Genomic DNA, 23,723 nt, shown 5'->3' with positions numbered 1-23,723 from the left:
AAAATCAATGTTTACCCGAGTTTCAATAATTTCATAATACAACATGTGGTAGGCATTTAATGTTTCATTTGCTCATGGCACTGTTCTGGGAACTCACATTTTTTTCAGGTATCTTGTTCCAATTTTTTGTTGCCACTTTCTCTCATCTCCAAAGTTTTCCTGTTGTCCTCTGAACTTGAAACCATAAAATAAAATATTGTGAATTTTGCTTGTAAATCATTAAACTAACATTCGGTAAAATGGAAAATTTCTTCAAGCAACAAGGGAAACAATTACAGATGACTGGGAAACCCTGATACCACACATAACTTTCAGTGTTCCATTGTAAGAGCAAAGTTTTCAGGTAGCTTTGTAGTTTTTATTTGTCTTTCTCCTTGACACTCTTGTCGGTGTTTCCTAAACTTGTCTAATGATACAGATCCTTTTGGGTGTTTATAAAAAATGCCAAATCCCAAAACCTTCCTCTGGAGAGTCTGATTCAGTAAGTCCAGGGTGGGACCCAAGACTCTGTAACAACCTGCCTGTTTTGCTCAGGTGATTCTGCAAGAAGCTAATTTACCTGCGGATACGACAGAGGAAAACAGCAGATATAGCTCTTTCCTGCTCTCTCATGCCTCATTTCCTCTTGCAGCCATTCCAGGCTCTCCCTGCATTCTCCCTCAGACTCTGGTACGTGCTCTCGGTCTTGCTGTTCAGACTGTGGTCCTCATGCCAGCAGCAGCTGCCGTAAAAAGGCAGAATCTCACGCTCCACCACAGACCTTCAGAATTTGCACTTTAACAAGATCCCCAGGTGAGATATATACGTATATATATATATATATATACGTATATATATATATATATACGTATATATATATATATACGTATATATATATATAATCTCCACAGAAGAGTAGGAAGCATTGAGATAGAAGTGTTGCCCAAACATTTTGGTAAACACCGAAATCACGCAGGGCCTTCTTAAACATGCAGCTGCCAGGTTCCACCCCAGACGAGGGGGTGATTCTGATGCACAACAAAATTTAAGAAGCACTACATCTGAAATTAATATCACACTGTATGTTAACTAGCTGGAATTTAAATTAAAACTTTTTTTTTAATTCATTTAAAAAAAAAGAAACAACTACCCCAATGGCTTCTGCTCATGATTTTAACTTTGGCTGAGATGAGACTGTAGATTTTTTTTTAATTTATCAAGGAAAAGGGGAAATTTTAAATATCTTCCTAAACACTAAAAAAGTTATCAAATACATTTTCTTCATCCTAAAGTAACAAAAACCTGGTTGAAACTTGGCGAGGCTGGCACAACATCCTGGGCACCAAGGGCCCCGTCACCCATATCCCATTTGCACCCTAGGCCAAGTGTCTGGATGCCCAAGCTGAAGGGCCTCTGGCCAGGCTCCACTTGCGAGGTCTGGTGAGATCCTCAACACCTCCTTTTTCTCTTCATTGGGTCTCCCCAGACATCTCCAGGTCAGGCAGGTGTACCACTTGGTTTCTCTGTCCCTTTGTTCCTTTCATGAGAGTCCCAGGCCCTGCTTCCCCCAGACAGACATTTCCCCCCTGTTCCAAGCACCCTTTCCTAACTTTCTGCACTAGAAGCTGAGCAGATGCTTCCTCTGATCCTCCGGAAAGTGCCTCCACCTTTACAGTCCTGTCTTCTTCCCCAGGCACATCCATACTCTCTCTCTCCCCTCCCCCACCCCATCTTATGGCCTTCAGGTAGTTAACACCCATATAGCACTTTCTACATGCCAAGCACTGCCCTTTGCCATTCACTTATATTAACTCATTAGTCTTAACAACAACCCTATAAAGTAGTTTATTATCCTTCAACAGATAAGCACACTGAGACACAGCAATTAATTAACTTGTCCATATTAAGTTTTCAGAGCTGGTAAGTCAGACAGCGCGATTCAAACTACCTTGTTTGACTCCAGAGTCCACTCTTCAGCCCATACACTCTACTGCCCCCAAGCCCCACTCCATCTTCCCTGGAGCCTCTGCCTCACATCACTGACTAATCTCCACAGCTAGAACAGTAGCACATTTCCCACTTTTCCTGACTTGAGAAATATCTACTAAGTTCCTCTCTTCTTTTTTCCTTAAGTTTTTATTTAAATTCCAGTTAGCTAACATACAGTGTAATACATAAGTTTCAGGTGTACAATATAGTGATTCAACACTGCCATACAACACCTGGTGCTCCTCACAACAAGTGCCCTCCTTCATCCCCACCACCTGTTTAACCCATCCTCCCACCCACCTCTCTACTGGTAACCAGCAGTTTGTTCTCTATAGCTAAGAGTCTGTTTCTTGGTTTGCCTCTGTCTCTCTCTCTTTTTCACACTTTGCTCATTTGTTTTGTTTCTTAAATTCCACATATGAGTGAAATCAAGTATTTGTCTCTAACTTATTTTGCTTAGCATAATACTTTCTAGCTCCATCCATATCATCGCAAACAGCATGATTTCAGTCTTTTTGTGGCTCAGTAATATTCCTGTGTGTGTGTGTGTGTGTGTGTGTGTGTGTGTGTATCACATCTTTATCCATTCCTCAGTTGATGGACTGATATGTGAATGCAGTAATTGCAAGATATAAAATCAACATACAGAAATCTGTTGCATTTCTATACACCAATAATGAAGGAGCAGAAAGAGAAATTAAGGACTCAATTCCACTTACAACTGCACCAAAAGCAATAAGATATCTAGGAACAAACCTAACCAAAGAAATGAAAGACCTGTACTCTGAAAACAATAAATCACTGATGAAAGCAATTGAAGGTGACACAAAGAAATGGAAAGATATTCTATGCTCATGGGCTGTAAGAACAAATATTATTAAAATGTCTATACTACCCAAAGCAATCTACATATTTAATATAATCCCTATCAAAATACTACCAACATCTTTCACAGTGTTAAAACAATACTAAAATTGGTATGAAACCACAAAAGACCCCAAATAGCCAAAGAAACCCTAAAAAAGAGAAGCAAAGCTGGAGGCATCACAATTACAGATTTCAAGTTATATTACAAAGCTGTAGTAATCAAAATGGTATGGTAATGGTTCAAAAATAGACACATAGATCAATGGAACAGAATAGAAAACCCAGAAATGAACCCACAACTATATGGTTATTAATCTTCAACAAAGCAACAAAGAATAACCAACAGGAAAAAAAAGATGGTCTCTTCAACAAATGGTGTTAAGTTCCTTTCTTGTGGCCGAAGGAGATAATGGCTAGAACATGATCCTTGATGTGGCCTTATCAATCCTCTCTTTTCTCTACTGTCCTTGGCTGCCTTTCAGGGGAATAGTCAGAATTTTAATTTTACAGAATTTAATTTATTTCATTTTATTTCATTTTAATTAATTTAATTAATTGATTTTGGTTCAATTTAATTTTTAATTTTGAAGAATCTTAGTGGTTATGTATCACAATATGAAAGTGAAGTACTCACCCAGTAACAGTGATTGTAGAGTATAGCTGTCCTCCCATACATGACCTAAGAATTAAGTTCATCTGAGGAAGAAATGGGCAGGGAAGACTTCTGAGAGGAAATCCCCCAAAGCAGCCCTTCCTGAGCAGGACATAAGCTTGGTGACATGGGTTAAAGCAGTTGAAATGTAAATGCCCTACTCGGGACATAGCGCTGCACTAACTAGGAGTCTTGGTGTTGACAAGAGGAAGAGAGACGCTTATGCAACCTCTTGGTGTTGACAAGAGAAGTTGGTGCAACTTACCCCTCAGAGGAAACACAGGGAGCAGAAAGCCCATCTCAGAAAGAAAATTGAGAGCTGTGCACCAGGCACAACAACACAAATAGAGTAAGGCTCCTTAAACTGCACAATTTGCCGTGCTTATGTTATAAATGGCACTGAAACCGTTCACAGGGCTGTGTGTCTGCCTTTAGGATAATGAGGAAATTGTGTTCAATGCTCCACTTGTCGTGAAGAGAACAGAACCCTTCCAGTTAGAAAAGCTCTAGGAGGAGAAGTAGCCAAGTTTTTGCCACCTACTATGGGAGAGAAAAGAAGAACCCAGAATGATAGGGCTGAAAAGTGGGCCGAAAGCTTGAGGGAGGAAGGGCCTTTGTGGGTTTCCTGGTAGCTTCTTTGAGAAAGGAGGTTGTGAGCTGGCCGGTCTTTAGAGGTTGTATGAGGATATTGTCCTTCACTAGGTGGGAAGACCGAAGCAACCACCCTAGGCCAAGATATAGGCATGAGGAAGTACACAGACCTGCCCACCTGGAGCCAGGGTTCCTGCAGGAGAGCAGAAGGAAAGTTGGAAAGTAGAGTGGGGGCAACATGTCTCCTCATGAGTGAAGGACCAGAGGGAGATGGGGACTCTGTGCCAGGGAACTATGCCAACCAAACCAACCATGTCCAGATTCTCCTTTTTACCCAACAGTAAAAGATAACATCTAATGAATGGTCTTGTGATGTAGGGATACAGAAATTCTTCTCTGAAAACACGATTTCCCTTCATTTCTTATGAAAGTTCATTTTTTAAAAATCCAATTTGTCTTGACCAAAGTAAGGAAAAGGACAAGTTCATAGGGTATAGCATAGTGATTAAGAACACGCTTTCTGTATTAGACTACCTGGGTTCAAATCCTGACTCCGTCAATGACTGTGTGCCTGGAACAAGTTATTTATTTACCCTGTGCCTCAGGTTTGGCTTCTACAAGAATTTTGGGGATGATAATAGCTCTCATCTTGAGAAATAGTATAAACATTAAATAAAATAAGACAGATGAGCTCTTAGAATGATGCCTGGTATATAATAAGCATTCATTAGATGTTAACTTTTCTTTTTTTTTTTTAAAGATTTTATTTACTTATTTGACAGAAACAGCCAACGAGAGAGGGAACACAAGTAGGGGGAGTGGGAGAGGAAGAAGCAGCTCCTAGCGGAGGAGCCTGATGTGGGGCTCGATCCCAGAATGCTGGGATCACGCCCTGAGCCGAAGGCAGACACTTAACAACTGTGCCACCCAGGCACCCCTACATGTTAACTTTTCTATTGGGTAAAAAGGAGAAGCCCTTGCAGAAGTGGGTCTCAACAGGACCCCTGGGTGGCTCGGCCGGTTAAGCATCTGCCTTTGGCTCAGGTCATGATCCCAGGGTCCTGGGATCAAGTCCCACATCAGCCTCCTTGCTCATCAGGGAGCCTGTTTCTCCCTCTGCCTGCCACTCCCTCTGCTTGTGCTCTCCCTCTCTCTCTCTCTATCTCTGGCAAATAAATAAATAAAATCCTAAAAAAAAAGAAAAAGAAAAAAAGAAAAGAAGTGGGTCTCAAATTCAATGTGTAAGAACTTCCTCTAAATATAAATGTCAAGGGAATTCAGATTTGATATGAGGAAACCTACATTTTTAGTGCCACTCTGGGTGACAGAGATGCAGGTGGTCTGAGAGCACCCTGTTAGGAACCCTCCCCTCAAGGCTACCTGTAATGGCGGCAACTCCCCAGCCCAATTGAAAACCGATAGGCAACTTGTAAGGACAAACCCCAAAAGGAGGAGAGCTGGAGACAGGTGGTGCTGCTCTTCCAGATGACAGCATTCCCTTTACACTTGTGTTAGTCCTATTCTTCGAGCACCTACCAGAACATGGCCTTGTATAGAGAACAGGAGTTTGACAAGGGCACCTCAGTACTGTTCATACCCAGCATCTTCCATTCTGAAAGAGGCTTTTTGTGAGGACTTCTCCTGATTTTAGTTTTTCTTTTTTTTTTTTTAAGATTTTATTTATTTATTCGACAGAGATAGAGACAGCCAGTGAGAGAGGGAACACAAGCAGGAGGAGTGGGAGAGGAAGAAGGAGGCTCATAGCGAAAAGAGCCTGATGTGGGGCTCGATCCCATAACGCTGGGATCACGCCCTGAGCCAAAGGCAGATGCTTAACCGCTGAGCCACCCAGGCACCCCTGATTTTAGTTTTTCTGTTCCTCCACTCTGAATGCTCTGCTTTTAAAGAGGGCTCAAAGATTTATGCTGTCCCAGTTTGGAACTGGCACTCCATTCACAGGCTTGGGAAATTATTCTGCAGCACATTGAGAAGAAGAAATGGCAGAGCTTTCTTGAGCATTTTGAGGAGCAAGGCAACCCTCCAGATGCACTTCCAGCTCCTCCAGAACACCAGCAGCCCTGGATTCCAAACAATAGTAGGCTGAGACCCAAAAATGCTCTTTGTGGTCTTGGATCCTTCCAAGCCCCATCCCTGATTGAAGAAAATTCAGAATTGTGCCTAACAGATTCCCTTGAAGTCTCATCCCGCAATGTTCTAAGTAAGCACTTAGCCTCCCACTCACTTAGCAATGACACAGCACTTGAGAATTGCAAAGTGCGTGAAAGACACAGCTTTGTTGCTCTGTGGGCTCCGTGCTGGAATTACCTCCCTAAGAACCACACACACAAAAATGATTTGCTGGGGAAGGGAGAAAGAGGGAGTACACTTGCCTTTCATGCTAGAAGGCTCCTCACCTAGAGTCTCCTTCCATGTGTTCCTTCTGTGCTCCTTGCTACAGGATTTGAAATTATGACAAAATTATCCTACTGAATTTTATTTTGATTTTCCCAGGTAACTGAAATGCTACATGGACCATTTTCCTTATTATCATCATTATGCCAACCATTTAGCTAACTTCTTTTAAATTGCATTCCTGGGGCGCCCAGGTGGCTCAGTTGGTTAAGCATACAACTCATGATTTCAGCTCAGGTCATGAGCTCAGGGTTGTGGGATTGAGCACCACGTCAGGCTCCCTGTCCAGCAGAGAGTCTGCTTGAGTTTCTCTCCCTCTGCTCCTCCCCCAGCTTGCACTCTTCTCCTCTCTCAAATAAATAAATAAATCTTAAAAAATAAAATAAAATGAAATAAAAAATAAATTGCATTCCTGTCTTGTCTTCTTCAGAGTATGATTGAAGAAACATGGGTTTTGAAGTGTGACAGATGTAGTCTGAGCTTGGCCCTGCCACTTGGCATCTGTGTGAATGTAGGCAAGTAACTTAACTTCTGTTTATCTTGGTTTCCTTATCTGTAAAATTAAACTGATCTGGAAGCTACTTTGGAGGTTTTCCAGTAGAAAGTATGTACAACTGTTACAATCCTTGTTTCTACAAGGTCCATCATAGGTATCTCTATAACTTCTTCCATTATCCATTCCATTGCTCCTGTTGCCCTCAGCCAGACCCACAGCTAGAAATGTTTCTTGATCTAATAGGATAATTCAAAGTTTCATTCCCAAAGAGTCTGAGGCACTAGTCTGCACTGGGTTGCTATAGTCTACCATTAATTTTTACTGCTGGGCATTGAGATGCCCAAGAACCTCTAAGATTCCTGATATACTCCTTCTTACTTACACTGTATAGCAGCAACCCTATTCCCCCTTAAAAATCAGGATTAACAACTCCATACAGTACAGAAATCCTCTTCTTTGCCTGTTATTTCAGTGACATGATGAATCCAAGGAGACCAAGTGGCATTTTCAACTTCTAGCTTAATTGAGCCATTTTGTGTCCAGTAGTGGAAATAAGCTTCCACTGGAAACTAAACTTAAGACTTCTAAATCAATAGATCCCAATGTTGCAGAAATGGGAAGCAAAATGTATATTACTAGGTACAATAGAGAGAGAAGCCAAGCCACTTCCTCTCTTTGATGGACTATGGACTATGGTAGAAAATGGAAGAAACAGCACCTTATATAACTTACTGGTTCAGAGCATATACTATATCTTACAGGACAGCACCCTAACCCATCAGGTGTTGTCTTCTGGTAGACGCATAAATGAGTAAACAATAGATCATTCGTTCCTTCCAGTCTTTCCAGAATATGTGGAATATTCTTTAAGCCAGCTTTTTTTCTCCTTCATTAATTGGTCAAAAGGAACTCCCCAAGAGTCTGAGCTACTTGTTTGCACAATTTATTTGTAACTTTAGCCCTTGTTCAAGCCTGATTTTATAGATAGATGATAGATAGATAGATAGATAGATAATTTATATTATACATTTATATTACATATTATAATGCATGTTATAATGTGCATATATAATGTATATATTATAATGTAGTATAACATACATTATATATTATAATGCAATATAATATTTAACATCATATATTATAATATAATATAATGTATATATGTGTGTGCAACACATGTGTGTGCATGCTAAGGTTCCTACCAGATTCTTTGGGCCTGATTGGACCAGCTGGATCATAAGATCCAAGTAGCAAAGCAGCTTATGCTTATGGATTACTTAATAAAGAAGAGCAGCAAACACAAATAAGAGCTATGTTGCCCCCAGGATCCAAATATCCCATTGAGTGCTGTGCCTCTTTCTTAGTAATAGGAGTCAAGATGCAGCAATGTGTCTTTCACTTGGAAGGAAATGATCTCCATAAACCCCAGACCATAGAATTCCTAGAAATTTCACTAGTGTTGTAATTTATCTCCCACCCTCTGGCATGTATATGTCTAGCAAAGTTACCTAGGATATTCGCTAGGTATATTACTGCGTCGATCGACACCATGTTATCAGTGTAGTGGAGAGCATGATATTCTACAGAAAATTGACAAGTTCAAGGTCTCTGCAGATTCGATTTTGACAGTTGACATGGCACTTGCATAAAACAGTAAAGCTATACTGTTGTCCCAACAACATAAAAAAGGCAAAATAATTACCTACTTCTTGTGTTCTTTTCTGTTGATTTAGAGAATAAAGCATATGCCAGAATTAAAGCTATGTATGAGGTACCAGAGACTGATCCTGGCACTATTCTCTACCATACCTACAAAGACTTCTAACTGGCCTTTCCAATGGTAATAGAACCCTTGCACAAGTCAGATACCCATTGTTGGGATTCTCCCAGTAGCCAAGAACATCTATTCCATCTATGAAACAGAAAATAATTGCTGAGTGGGTTCATAGATCCACTTGGCCCAGTATTATAGGCAGAATTTCTAAAATGGTCCCCCAAAGATGTCCCACTCTAATCCCAGGAACCTGTGGATATGAGGAGTTATTACCTTCGTGATTATGATAGTTACATGGCAGAGTTGGCTTTAAGACAAGAATATTATCTGGCTGAATCTAATCTAATCACATAAGCCCTTAAAGGCAGAGCACTTTCTCCAGCTGGCAGCATAAGGAAAAGTCAGAGAGATTCAATGTGTGAGAAGAACTCAATGTGCCATTCCTGGCTTTGAATATGGAAAGGGGTGGTCACATGCAAAGCAATGCAGGCAACCTCTGGGAACAGAGGAGCACCTCCCTGGCTAACAGCCAGCAAGGAAACTGAAATCTCAGTCCTACAAGAACAAGGAACGGAATTCTGCCAACAACCTCATGAGCTTTGCAGTGGGCTTACCCATAGAGCCTTCAAGTAAGAGTCTAGCCCACATGATACCTTTGACCTTGGAAAACCCTAAACTGAGATCCAGCCAAGCCTACACAGATGGCTGATCTACAGAACTGTGAGCTAATAAATGAGCGTCATTTTAAGCTGCTCACTTTGTGGTAATTTGATATACAGCATAGAAAACTAATACACGAATGCCCACTGTGAGAAGGACTCTGGTGAATATTCTATTTATCATCTGACACCTATAAAACCCACTTTGACAGACCACAGTAGCATTTTTGGTCATCAGGGATTAGTGTCGCTTCAGAGCTCCTGTACAATAACCCCTGAAAAGTTTAAGTATTTCCCATTTTCCAGTTCATAAATCTTTTAGGGGAAAGCTAGGAGAAAGATTTAGGGTACATACTTGTGGGGGTGTTGCAGGGTCCTTCCTTGAAAAGACATGTTCTTCACTTCATTCAATGGGCTCCTCTCTCAGAGCTGGCTTAGATCTTAGAATTAAATGATAGATTGTGACTACTTAAATTATTTCTCTGTTCACCAGAACTATAATTGTTTTGATGATACATAGTAAATAAAACTTTAACAGGTCACTGTATTTGTTTTCTATTGCTGCTGCAACAAATAACCACATACTTAGTGGCTTAACACAAATTTGTTACATTGCACTTCTCGAGATCAAAAACCTGAAAATGTGCTTTGCAAGACTAATCAAGTGTCAGCAAGGCTGCATTCCCTTTGCAGGCTGATAGAAATTGGTAAAATCTTATAATTCTCCTCCAATGTCAGACATTTTTACCTGTCCCCTGAAATTTGATAATCTAACTCTGGTTATGGGTCTGAAGTAAGAAAAGGTATTAGGATAAGTTTTGAGATGAATGAGCATTCCGTGAAATAAATATAAATGAGGTCATGACAGAGACTTCAAGCAATGGAGTTATTACAAGAACTCAGATCACTAAAATCCACCTAGATTTCTCTATTTCATTTATTAGGATCCCATTCTTTCCAATCAATGCCCTGACTTCTACAAAAAAAAAAAAAAAAAAAAAAAAAAAAAAATCTAGTGAGCCCTGAAGCCAAATTTCCTTCAATTCTGCAACCAGAGCATCAAATTCTGAGTCTGATTTTTTTGATACATTAATGATGGCTATGGATAGAAATAAAAGGTTCTTTGAAGGCAGTCATAAAAGCTCTCTGTCAGAAATACAGATGCTTTCAGGACACCTGGGTGGCTCAGTCATTAAGCATCTGCCTTTGGCTCAGGGCGTGATCCCAGGGTCCTGGGATCGAGCCCTGTATCAGGCTCCCTGCTCTGCTGCGAGCCTGCTTCTTCCTCTCCCACTCCCCCTGCTTATGTTCCCTCTCTCACTGGCTGTCTCTCTCTCTGTCAAATAAATAAATAAAATCTTAAAAAAAAAAAAAAAGAAATACAGATGCTTTCAGCCAAGAAATTTAAGTCTTGAGCTTTAAATTTTTCTTTTTAAATGTCTCCAATGCAGTCAGAAGCAGTTATCCCACTCCATAGTCCTTGTGCTCCTCATATCCATGATAATACTCTATTGAAGCAGCACTTGGACCCCAAAGCCTTGCCTTCAACATGCACTTTATTAAAGACAACTACAGTTAGGGGTGCCTGGGTGGCTCAGTCGTTAAGCGTCTGCCTTCGGCTCAGGGCGTGATCCTGGAGTTCTGGGATTGAGCCCCGCATCAGGCTCTCCCACTGGGAGCTTGCTTCTTCCTCTTTCACTCCCCCTGCTTGTGTTCCCTCTCTTGCTGGCTGTCTCTTTCTCTCATAAAATAAATAAAACCTTTAAAATAAAATAAAATAAAATAAAATAAAATAAAATAAAATAAAATAAAATAAAGACAACTACAGTTAGTAATTAAAGTAGCTGTTTTGCCACTATATGCCAATATCTGTGTTTCTCCAATGGATGTGGTCATTACTGCTTCAAACTTAACCAGGTCTGATCTCCATAACTGAAAGTGTGTTCCTTAGTGCACACAAACGCACCATCCCATCTTCTAACAATTCACCATCATTTCCTTAAAGAAATCACCTCTTACCGTTATGTACGAATTCACCTGTTGAAAATTCAGCACCATTTTTTAAGAAACAAAATGGATGAGCATTCGGGAGGGAGGAAAAAAGAGCGAGGTCGGGGAACAATGAGCGACTCTTAACTATAGAGAACGAACTGAGTTGATGGAGGGAGGTAGGTGCGGGATGGGATAGGTGAGTGATGGGTATTAAGGAGGGCACGTGTTATGATGAGTACTGGTGTTATATGTAAATGATGAACCATTGAACTCTACCCCTAAAACCAATATTGAACTGTATGTCAACTAACTAGAATTTAAAAAAAAAAAAAAGTAGGGGGGCGCCTGGGTGGCACAGCGGTTAAGCATCTGCCTTCTGGCTCAGGACGTGATCCCGGCGTTATGGGATCGAGCCCCACATCAGGCTCCTCCGCTATGAGCCTGCTTCTTCCTCTCCCACTCCCCCTGCTTGTGTTCCCTCTCTCGCTGGCTGTCTCTATCTCTGTCAAATAAATAAATAAAATCTTTAAAAAAAAAAAAAAGTGGGGAGGGGGGAGAAGAAGCAGCAAATGTTGACCTGGAGGTGAAATTCTGAGCCATCACATGGAAGACATATTTTGGAGAGCTTCCCAACTCACAGTGGACTTTTCTAGAGCAAGAAATGAATCTTTATTGATTTAAGACATAGAGATTGGGGATTGTTTATTGCAGTAACATAATCTAACCTATTATGACTGACGCATTTATTGATAACAGAAGGGGTAAGGGATATTGCTAACCAATAATCTAAAACCTGTGGCCTTGGCTGAAAAATCATGCCATGGGAAGAGAGGAAATGGATACCGGAGGCTGGAGAGATGGCAATTCAAGTTATCCAGTGGCAAATCATTTGGTAAGACTGTAGCTAACAGTAAGTTGGGAGGAGGCAATTATGTACTCAGTGAACTTGCATACAGAATTTGAAAACAGAACCAGAGTTGTGTGTGTTTATTGCTGCATTTGGCAAAGAATTGCAAAAAGGAAATGAGCTCATAAAGCATTTGGCTTTTGTTTGTTTGCAAACCATAACAAAAAGAATATGGGGTCTAGAAGGACTGGAAGAGGCAACTGCTGCCCAACTCCAACAGGAAAGACATATTTAAGAAACAAAAGTTAATTAAAATCGGGCTTAAAGAAAGAATAGATTCGAGAGTCATTATACCAAGAGTTAACACCTGTGAGTGAATTAAGTCATCTCAAACAAAAAAAAATCCTATGAAAGTGTTCCATCAAGGAAATTCTTTCAATTAGACAAACCAACTCAGGCAAAGGTGCTAAAAGTGTGTTTGTCCCACTGAAGTCCAATAAACTCAAGGCATCTGCAATTGCAGTTAAGTCAAGACAGAGATCAGGATGAGAAAGCAAATACAGAAAATCTGAGAACTGTGTCTTAAACAAATTGTGGATGTGACTATTTGACACATGGAACTAATTTTAATCACACTGATAAAGAGACTCCTAAGATTTTGAGATAACTGAATGACCCAAGAAACCATGGCTAGTACTAAAAGAGTCTTGGTTCAGAATTTAAAACAACCCTTGGATTCCAAATATCTACAGACAGCAAGTGGTCCAAGAAGGCTGTCACACCTTGTCCCATTGCTCATTTCACGTGTGGCCAATGGGACTGATGTCAAGAGAACTTTTTCTCAGGGAGAGGCAAGGACTACAGAAACTGGACTCTACAGTCCTCTTAGAGAGCCTACCTGGGGCCAATCTGGAAATGTTCCACTTAAAATAATCTCACATGACAGATCTCTAAGACCTTCCCAATTTCTCCTTAAGAATTAACCATCCTCCTTGATGTTGTGAAAACACTACTTTTACACCTCTCCTCTATTATAGTCATGTATGTCCATGTATGTCCCCCATCTAAACTGAGTTCCTTGAAGGTAAGTGCAAACTCTCATTTATCTACATGTCTTTAGGTAAAGGGCTCTCGAAAATATCTACCTAGGTGGATTTCAGAATTGCTACAGATCAATATCTACTGTTTGTACTTTTTTTCCCCTTCAGAATGGAAATGTTAATCCTGGTGGTCCTATCCCTGTTCCACCACCGGACACAGGCTAAGTTGCAAAGGACAGGGGGAAGACACTTGTCTTTTTAGCTCATAAATCTCACACTCAAGAGCCACTACATGTAGAGACTCTAGTCTTCATCCAGGGATCCTTAGTTTTGGGGTTATCCCCCTTGTGGAGGGCATGGAGGCATTCTGGGTATGGGGAGGAGTGTGAACCAAGTATTCAGCATCCAGAAAGTGAGCTATAGTGGGTATTAGTTTATTCACCTATATTTCTAGCTCTCCTCCTTCAATATATATGACAGGATTGACCATGTGACTGGTTCTGGGCAATAGTTTAGGGGCACATGTAATATAGAGCATTGATTTGGGAGCTGGGATATTCAATTGCTTGCCAGTGTGAGACACTGTAGAACCCCTTTCCCTGTTTCAACAACTAGCAACATTCCAAATGATGGAGCTCCTGTAGCCTGGGTTCCTGACTGAGGGCAATATAAGACAGAGGCCCTTGTCAACCTGAAATGGGTATGTAGCACAAGCAAAAAATTAACCCATTTTGTGGTGTTTTTGTTATCATCGCCTTATACAGCATATCATGACTGAATTAGCATTCTTATGTGAGTTCTCCAAGTTATTTTGAAATCTTCTCAATTTGTATCATTCAGAAATCTTCCTTGGAGGATGTCTACCCCCCAATCTCCCATGAAAAACAGAAATGCTCTGTGCCCCAATTCCAGCAGACAACCATCCTGTCCTGCCTATACACCCTCAGTGACGGGCATGCACTATCTTGAAAGACAGTATGGTAAAGTGCTTTCTAATGTACAGCCAATCTGCTTCCCTATTATCTCTACCCCTTACTCTTTTTCAAAGAATTTTAATTTCAGTGTAGTTAACGTACAGTGTTAGATTAGTTTCAGACACACAATATAGTGATTCAACAATTCTATATAGTGATTCAACAATTCTATATATTACTCAGTACTCATCACAGTAAGTGCACTCTTAATCCCCATCACCTATTTCACCCATCCCCCACCCACCTCCCCTCTGGTGACCATCAGTTTGTTCTCCATTGTTAAGAGTCTGTTTTTTGGTTTGTCTTTTTTTTTCCTGTTTGTTTGTTTTCTTTCTTAAATTCCACATATGAGTGAAATCATTTGGGTATTTGTCCTTCTCTGACTGACTTATTTTGCTTATTAGCCTTATACTTTCTAGCTCCATCCATGTCATTGCAAATGGCAAGATTTCATTCTTTTTTATGGCTTTGTAATATTTATCCACTCATTATTGATGGACAGTTGGACTGCTTCCATAATTTGGCTATTATAAATAATGCCGCAAAAAACATAGGGGTGCATATATCTTTTGAACTAGTGTTTTCCTATTCTTTGGGTAAATACCCAGTAGTGTGATTACTGGGTCATACTGTAGCTCTATTTAATTTTTTTGAGGAACCTCCACACTGTTTTCCACAGTGGCTGTATCAGTTTGCATTCCCACCAACAGTATATATGGGTTCCTTTTTCTCCACATCCTTGCCAAAACTTGTTTCTTGGGTTTTTATATTTTAACCATTCTGACAGGTGTGAGGTGATATCTCATTGTAGTTTTGATTTGCATTGCCCTGATGATGAATGACATAGAGCATCTTTTCACGTGTCTTTTGGCCATCTCTGTGTCTTCTTTGGAGAAATGTCTGTTCATGTCTTCTGCCCAATTTTAATGGGATTATTTGGTTTGTGTTGTATAACTTCTTTAAAAATTTTGATACTAACCTTTTCTCCAATATGTCATTTGCAAATATCTTCACTCATTCAGTAGGTTGAGTTTTTTTGGTTGCTTCCTTTGCTATGCAGAAGCTTATTTTGATGTAGTCTCAATAGTTTATTTTTGCTTTTGTTTCCCTTGCCTCAGGAGACATATCTACAAAGATGTTATTAGCTATGGCTGATGTCAAAGAAATTACTGTCTGTGCTCTCTTCTAGGATTTTTTACGGTTTCCGCTCTCACGTTTAGGTTCTTAATCCATTTTGAGTTTATTTTTTTGTATGGTGTAAGAAAGTGGTCCAGTTTCATTCTTTTCATGTAGCTGCCCAGTTATCCCGGCACCATTTGTTGAAGAGACTTTTTCCCATTGTATATTCTTTTCTGTTTTGTAGAAGATTAAATGGTCATATAATTGTGGGCTTATTTCTGGGCTTTCTTTTCTGCTCTATTGATCTATGTGTCTATTTTTTTGCCAGTATATACTATATACTGCTTTGATTACTATAGCTTTATAATAAACTTGAAGTCTGGAATTGTGATACCTCCAGTTTTGTTTTTCATTTTCAAGATTGCTTTGACTATCTGGGGTCTTCTGTGGTTCCATACAAATTTTAAGATTGTTTGTTCAAGTTCTCTGAAAAATGCTGCTGGTATTCTGATAGGAATTGCATTAAATCTGTAGATTGCTTCGGGTAGTATAGACATTTTTAACAATATTTGTTCTTCCAAACCATAAGCATGGAATGTCTTTCCATTTCTTTGTGTCATCTTCAGTTTCTTTCATAAGTGTTTTATAGTTTCCAGAGTACAGGTCTTTCACCGCCTAGGTTTATTCCTAGGTATGCTATAATTTTTGGTGCAATCATAAATGGGATTTTTTTTCTTAATTTCTCTTTCTGCTGCTTTGTTATTAGTGTATAGAAACGCAGCAGATTTCTGCACATTGGTTTTGTATCCTGTGACTTGACTTAATTCATTTATTAGTTCTAGTTGTTTTTTGGTGGGATCTTTAGGGTTTTCTATATAGAGTATCATGTCATCTGCAAATAGTGAAAGTTTTACTTCTTCTTTACCAATTTGGATGCCTTTTATTTCTTTTGTGTTGTCTGATTGCTGTGGCTAGGACTTCCAGTACTATGCTGAATAAAAGTGGTGAAAGTGGACATCCTTGTCTTTCTTGTTCCTGGCCTTAGGTCTACCTTTTACCCTTAGTTCTTCTCTTCTATGCAACAGAAACTAAGGACAATTCTTCTTCCATCAATACCCTCTTACAAGTTTTCTTCTTTGTAGGTTATTTAACTGTTTCTTGGATGGCAGTTTTCAGATTTCTTTCCATCCTCATCACCCTTTTTTGTACTGCAGTGTTAATGTTCCACTTAAAATATTCTCATAAGACAGATCTCTAAGGCTTTCTCAGTTTCTCACTGAGAATCATTCTTCTTTGATATTTGTGAATATCTATTTGTGAAAACCCTATTTGTAAACCTCTCTGGTGGTGCCCATACATTACAGTCCTTCTATATGCATATATGTCTCCCCATCTAAACTGAATTTCTTGAGGGTAGAGGTACACTCTCATTGATCTGTATGTCTTTAGGGATTATCACAGCATTGAACATATTATAGGCACATTATAGGCATTAAAGGAAAAAAAGGACAAAGGAAGATTCATAGTTGTAATAGGTTGAATTTTGGCCCCAAATATATCCAGATCCTAATCCCTAAATTTATGAATGTTACCTTATACGGTAAGAGAGACTTAGCAAATGTGATTAAGAATCGAGCCCGGTGATGGGTATTAAGGAGGGCACATATTGCAATGAGCACCGGGTGTTATATGCAAATAATGAATCATGGAACACTCTATCAAAAACTAATGAAGTACTGTATGGTGACTAACATAACATAATAAAAATTTTCAAAAAAAGAATCTTGATATGAAAGGCACCTGGGTGGCTCAGGTGGTTAAGGAGCTGGCTCTTGGTTTTGGCTCAGGTCATGATCTCAGGATCCTGGGATTGAGCCCCACATCAGGCTCCATGCTCAGCACAGAGTCTGAGTCTCTCTCTCTCCCTCTGCGGGCCCCCCAGCCCAGATAAATAAATATATAAATACATAAATAAAATAAATAAATAAATCTTTATTAAAAAAATAAATAAATCTTTATTTAAAAAAAAAAAGAATCTTGAGATGAGATTATCCTGGATTATCTAGGTGGGCCCCACATGTAATCACATGTATCCTATGGAAGAGAGAAGGCAACGTGTTTCCACTCAGCAGAGTAGAAAGGAAACAGAGAGAGACGGAAAGACAGATAGAGATTTGAGGATGCAACACTGTGGGCTTTGAAGATAGAAGAAAGGACCATGAGCCAAGGAATACAAGCAATGCCACTCTAGAAGCTGGAAAGGCCAAGGAAACTGATTCCATAACCCTCTGCAGAGAATGTAGTCCTGCCAACACCTTGGTTTGGGGCCAGTGAAACTGGTTTCAGAGTTCTGGAAGCCAGAAATGTAAGACCATAAATGTGTGTTGTTTTAAGCCGCCAAGTTTGTGGGAATTTATTAAGTGGCAAAACAAAAATTATACAATGATCAAAGGATTCCATGTGTCTGACCTTCTGACACAGTCTCAACAACACTCCAAGCATCTGCCACAAACCAGTGCCACACTTGACACCCACCAGACAGTCTGCAATACCTACAACTGGTGGGAGTCACCACATCTTCCAAGGGCATTTTTTCCCCTTTATTTCAGATGCACAAGCAGTAATTTCCATTCTTACAGGAATAAGTCATAAATTAAAATTTGGTTATCTTAAATTCACATCATGTCTCTGGCCTTTTCATAGTACTGGTATGAGTTCAAGTATTGACCATCTATCAATATTTGTTTAATTCAAACTATACACAATTTATTAATTTAAAAATTATCACACTTTTAATATCATTGTCAGGATATAGTTTTATGAAATCAAAGGAAGTATAGCATTCTGGAGAATGGGGACATATTAGAAAAGGTATACTATCCTTAACGGAGACTTAATGGGACAATGAAAAAAACTTTCCTTAGGCTGTATTACCACTAAATGAGATCATTAAAAGGTGGCATCACCATGATCTCACCCACTTCCTGTTCCCTGTTGTGTGGTGCTATGAAATGTAATCAGCCAAAAAGAAAGAGGCACTTTGCTACTGCCCTACTCCTGACTCACTCCTCTGAGCATGCTTTGGCTTAATACCTTTTCCTGGAATGTGGACACAGCTGAAGCCATTCTTTTTTAGAAAGCCCCTCCATTGGTCAGATTCCAGTACTGATATTTATTAGCCATATGATTGAGGGCACATTATTTAAGCTCTTTGAGTAGATAGAGAAAATAACACTTACCTTTCAGGTCAACTGTGAGTTTTAGGTGGATACATCTTGTTCAGTTCAATGCGTGGCACCCAGTGAGTGCTCTGATAAATAGGGCCTGGAAAGAGATAGAAGATAAAGGGAATAAAGATAAAATGAACATGTGGGACTACATCAAGATAAAAAGCTTCTGCACAGCCAAGGAAACAATCAAAAAAACTAAGAGGCAGCCCACAGAATGGGAGAATATATTTGCAAATGATGCTACAGATAAAAGACTGGTATCCAAGATCTACAAAGAACTTCTCAAACTCAATACACGAGAAACAAATAAACAAATCATAAAATGGGCAGAAGATATGAACAGACACTTTTCCAATGAGGACATACAAATGGCTAACAGACACATGAAAAAATGTTCAAAATCATTAGCCATCAGGGAAATTCAAATCAAAACCACATTGAGATACCACCTTACGCCAGTTAGAATGGCAAAAATCAACAAGGCAGGAAACAGCAATTGCTGGAGAGGATGTGGAGAAAGGGGATCCCTCCTACATTGTTGGTGGGAATGCATATTGGTGCAGCCACTCTGGAAAACAGTGTGGAGGTCCCTTAAAAAGTTAAAAATTGAGCTACCCTATGATCCAGCCATTGCACTACTGGGTATTTACCCTAAAGATACAGACGTAGTAAAGAGAAGGGCCATATGCACCCCAATGTTCATAGCAGCATTATCCACAATAGCTAAATCGTGGAAGGAACCGAGATGCCCTTCAACAGATGACTGGATTAAGAAGTTGTGGTCCATATATACAATGGAATATTACTCAGCTATCAGAAAGAACGAGTTCTCAACATTTGCTGCAACATGGACGGCACTGGAGGAGATAATAGTAAGTGAAATAAGCAGAGAAAGACAATTATCATATGATTTCTCTCATTTATGGAACATAAGAACTAGGAAGATCGGTAGGGGAAGAAAGGGATAAAGAAAGGGGGTAATCAGAAGGGGGAGTGAAGCATGGGAGACTATGGACTCTGAGAAACAAACTGAGGGCTTCAGAGGGGTGGGGGTGGGGAAATGGGATCATCGAACCTTGCATCAGAAACCAGGGATGTACTGTATGGTGACTAACATAATGTAATAAAAAAACATTAAAAAAAAAAAGAAGATAAAGGGAATATATCTTCTATGTCCCGGGGTGTCTTTGGTATCCACTACTGTATCGCAGCTGTCCAAATGCTGACTTGCTCCTGCCTCCCATTTGGAGGCTCCCTCACACCCTTTAGAACCATCCCCCATAGTGCACCTGTCTCCTCCCTGCCTCTCCTTCAACTCTTCCGTGGGTGTGAATATTTGAATACATGATTCATCTTCCCAATTTGATTGACAACTTCCTGAAAGGCAGAGAACAGACTGTACATATTTGTGATGTCTACACACTTAGCGCAATGCAGGATGCACACTATATTTGATTTTTATTTATTGGCTAAATGAATAAAACAATATTATTCAATGGGGAAAGTGGGAGATGGGGCAGCAACAGCTTGTATTTGAAATGGTATGGGTTGTTTTTTTTTCCAGGGCAGGGTATGGATTGCCATCTCAGTGCCAGGTTAAAATCACTAAACCAAAACCAGTTCTTGACATTATGGACCATCTAGAGTGGCAAATACAACCTCTACCTGCCAACAGGACCTCTAGGTCCCTCATTTGGAACTGTATTTGTGTTAAATTAGCAATGATCTGAATCAGTGTGCTTGTTTTGAGATGAGAGAACAGGTGGCTCTCTGACACACTCTGCAGTGTTCCTTACTCCAGCAACGGTGACTATAGGCCCCAAGAATCCCCCTCAGGCTTGAAAACTTCTGTTCCCTGGTGAGGACCAAGCTTTGGAGGAGCAAAACATAACATTCAACCTGACCCCAACTTCAGTTGATGATGCAAAATTGGACTAAGGGAGGTGTTCTGCATTCTGAAATGAGCACAAGCCTTCAGTACTTCTGAAGACGTTGTCGAGTTCTGTCCAAAGTGGGGCCCTGGAGGATAGGCCTGTATTGTGCTGCACAACAGAAGCTTGTAGAAAATAGACAAGCTCCCTTGCTAATCTACATGCCATCCCAGGTTGCACACTTGTTCATCTTTTCAGTAAACAATTTTTTTAAATAGAAGACAAAAAAATTATCACACTTTCATTTCAGAAAAGTATATTTGACATGGAAATTTTCACCTGAGCCCCTTCATCTTCCCATGAAAGGCAACAGCACCAGCTGCTGATTTCTCACTTAACAAAGTAGCAAGATCTAGTAGGCCTGTTGTCTCGTGTCATTTCTTTAGTTTTTCCCTTTTCATTAATTTCAGCATACGAGGCAGGGAAGGAACAAAAATGTACGAGGGGCACTTCTGATGATGTCAGGATGAGGCATCAATAAAATTTAGACTCCTGAGTGATAAACTGTAGAAGCTACAGGGAAGTCATATTTGAGGGCTTTCTCTCCCAAAGTTAATGACAATCATTGATTTTTTTAACTGAATTTCAGAGACAAACTCATTAGGATTTAGATCTTTGGCATTTTTGATGACTAGCTCTTCGGAACACTTTGTCCACATCTCTAATATTAAAACCATAAAATAAATCTTCACTTACAATGAGCATCATTGTGTACTTCAGTGAGGCCAGCAAGATCCCATTTTTAATGATATTTCATCCTCTCTTAAAACTTAGCCGTGACCTAGGTCCTCTGCCTTTTAGGAAATCTTTGTGTTCTTTTCCTACTCTAGGGCATCTCACTTACTGATTCTGGGACCTATTTCTCCATGTCTGTTTAGATGCATTTATGGAAAGTGTATCAATAAACAGAAAGTCTGGTTGCTTAATAAGAAGATAGTTCTGAACAACTGCATCAAGTATATGGAGATGAAGATGCTGCCTTTAAATGGAACAAACTCTCAGCTGCTGAAATGACTAGACCACTTAAGTAAGACTCAGGATCCATTTCTCGTAGTGCACCTGCAAAGCACAGTAGGCAATAACGAGGTGATGTTTGAAGGACTCTAAAGTCCAGTGCACAAAACCAGGCAACAAGGCAAACATGACCGGACGCACACTAACAAAGATCATATGTCAATTTGAAGAGTTTGTCAATGAAGTTTAATCTTCATCGAATGCTTCTTATAAGGAAGAAAAGTTTCTAAGTTTTATATTGACCTCTTTTTAAAATTTTTAATTTAAATTCAATTTAGTTAACATATAGTGTATTATTAGTTTCAGGGGTAGAAGTTAGTGATCCATCAGTTGCATTTAACACTCAGTGCTCATTACATCAAGTGCCCTCCTTAATGCCCATCACCCAATTATCCTTTCCCCCAAACACCTCCCCTCCAGCAACCCTCAGTTTGTTCAGCGACTCTGATGGTTTGCCTCCCTCTCAATTTCTATCTCATTTTATTTTTCCTTCTCTCACTCTCGTTCATCTGTTTTGTTTCTTAAATTCCACGTATGAGTGAGGTCATATAGTATTTGTCTTTCTCTGACTTATTTCACTTAGCATTATACCTTCTAGATCCATCCATGTTGTTGCAAATGGCAAGATTTCGTTCTTTTTGATGGCTAAGTTATATATATATATATGCATGCCACATCTCCTTTATCCATTCAGCTGTTAATGGACATCTGGGCTCTTTGCATAGTTTGGCTATGGTGGACATTGCTGCTATAAACATTGGGGTACATGTGCCCCATCAAATCATTTATTTTTAAGGAAAGGCTTATTAAATCACTTAAACAACCTAATGGGAAAGCCTCCACTTTACTCATGGGAAGGGGGTGGATTCTCCAATCATTTCACCAGTAGTTAAGTTTCACCCATAGTAACTTCTTCCAGAACATAAACGAGCCTAATGGAAACTGACCTGATCCTTTGCACCCTCAGCCACATCACACTTCCCTTTATCAGTCCCAAGGTTACAATGAAAAAGAAACTGACTTTTCTCTCCTCCCTTATTCCAATTATTCCCAAAAAAACCCACAAATGTGTCCTGGCTGTTACAATTCCAAGTCTCTATTAGCAGGGGCACTATATCTGAGTAATTCCTCTTTCCTGACTTTTTAGTTTCTCCTCTCACTTTTTATAAGCAGAGAAGAACTGCAAATTTATAAACATTACTCCTTTGGAAGAATCGGTTATCTTTAGTGAATGGTTCATAGACAGGCTTTTGAGCAATATCAAACAACCTGCTGTTTTCTTTACTTTCCCTTGTAACCACTCTCCAGTGTAATGAACAGCTGGAAAATGAAATCACTTTCTCAAAAAAGACATTAAGGACTTGTGAATAATCAACAACTATAGTTTGTAAGGAAAGAAGCCTCGCTTTCCTTCAGTTCCTATTTCAATCATTGTGCACTGATTTTTAATAAGTTTGTTCTTTGTGATTTATTCCAAAATTATTTTTATTCATCATGTCCTGGTTATTTCTCTCATATGCTCAGCAGGCAAGATAAACTTCAACCATGAGGAGGGGAAATGCGGTCAGAACCCAGACCTGCCCTCCCTCTCATGGGCTAGTTCATTTGCTGCCAGGTGTTCTCACCCCCACACAGCCTTCTCCTTTCCTTTCCATTCAGTGTCTCCCTAGATGAGGGAGGAGTAGTTCTCCAAGTGGCCATCCTCCAAGGATTCTTTTTCACCTAACAATCCAACTTTATCTTGCTGCCCCACACCTTGCCTTTGTTTGGGACCTCATCTTCTCATCATTTCATCATCTCCTCTCCTGCATCCAGGTCCTAACATTCTTCCTTTCTCACATGGGAGCCCTATAATCCATTCTTCATGCTGCAATCAGATTAAGCCTTCCACAGCCTCAAGCTCAGCATGTATGCCCCCTCCTTAAAGCCGTCCAATGGATGGATCCCTGCTGCCTCAGGATCAAGTCCAAATTCCTTACCATGACTTATGTGGCCCTTTGAGATCTAGCCTCTGCCTACCTTCCTTCACCACTCAGCCTCTCCCTGTTTCCCTTTGTATTCTTTGTCCTACTGAAGGATTTGCCTCCCAAACTCCCATCTCTATTTTTCCCCTTCTTTTCCATCACATTGCCGCTGTTGAAGAAGACAAAAAGC

At 39.9% G+C, this 23,723-nt stretch overlaps 1 long non-coding RNA gene across 2 annotated transcripts in view; it reads right to left on the bottom strand.

Annotated features, from left to right (window-relative positions):
- LOC113240954 (uncharacterized) overlaps window positions 1-23,723 on the bottom strand; it is an 83,565-nt gene that overhangs the window by 49,821 nt on the left and 10,021 nt on the right. The window contains exons 2-4 of one of the 2 annotated variants that reach the window (XR_003311370.3): window positions 18,634-18,718; window positions 9,778-9,862; window positions 58-174 (exon numbers count right to left, since the gene is read on the bottom strand). This is a non-coding gene — a long non-coding RNA (uncharacterized LOC113240954). Of the gene's footprint in view, window positions 1-57; window positions 175-9,777; window positions 9,863-18,633; window positions 18,719-23,723 lie in introns of those variants that run through there. The other variant, XR_008958166.1, reaches the window with a different exon arrangement.

The sequence above is a fragment of the Ursus arctos genome, unplaced genomic scaffold (assembly GCF_023065955.2).
Source record: "Ursus arctos isolate Adak ecotype North America unplaced genomic scaffold, UrsArc2.0 scaffold_8, whole genome shotgun sequence".
Taxonomy (NCBI): Eukaryota; Metazoa; Chordata; class Mammalia; order Carnivora; family Ursidae; genus Ursus; species Ursus arctos.
Note: the sequence above shows the minus strand (reverse complement) of the source record. Positions and strands in the feature narration are given on the sequence as shown.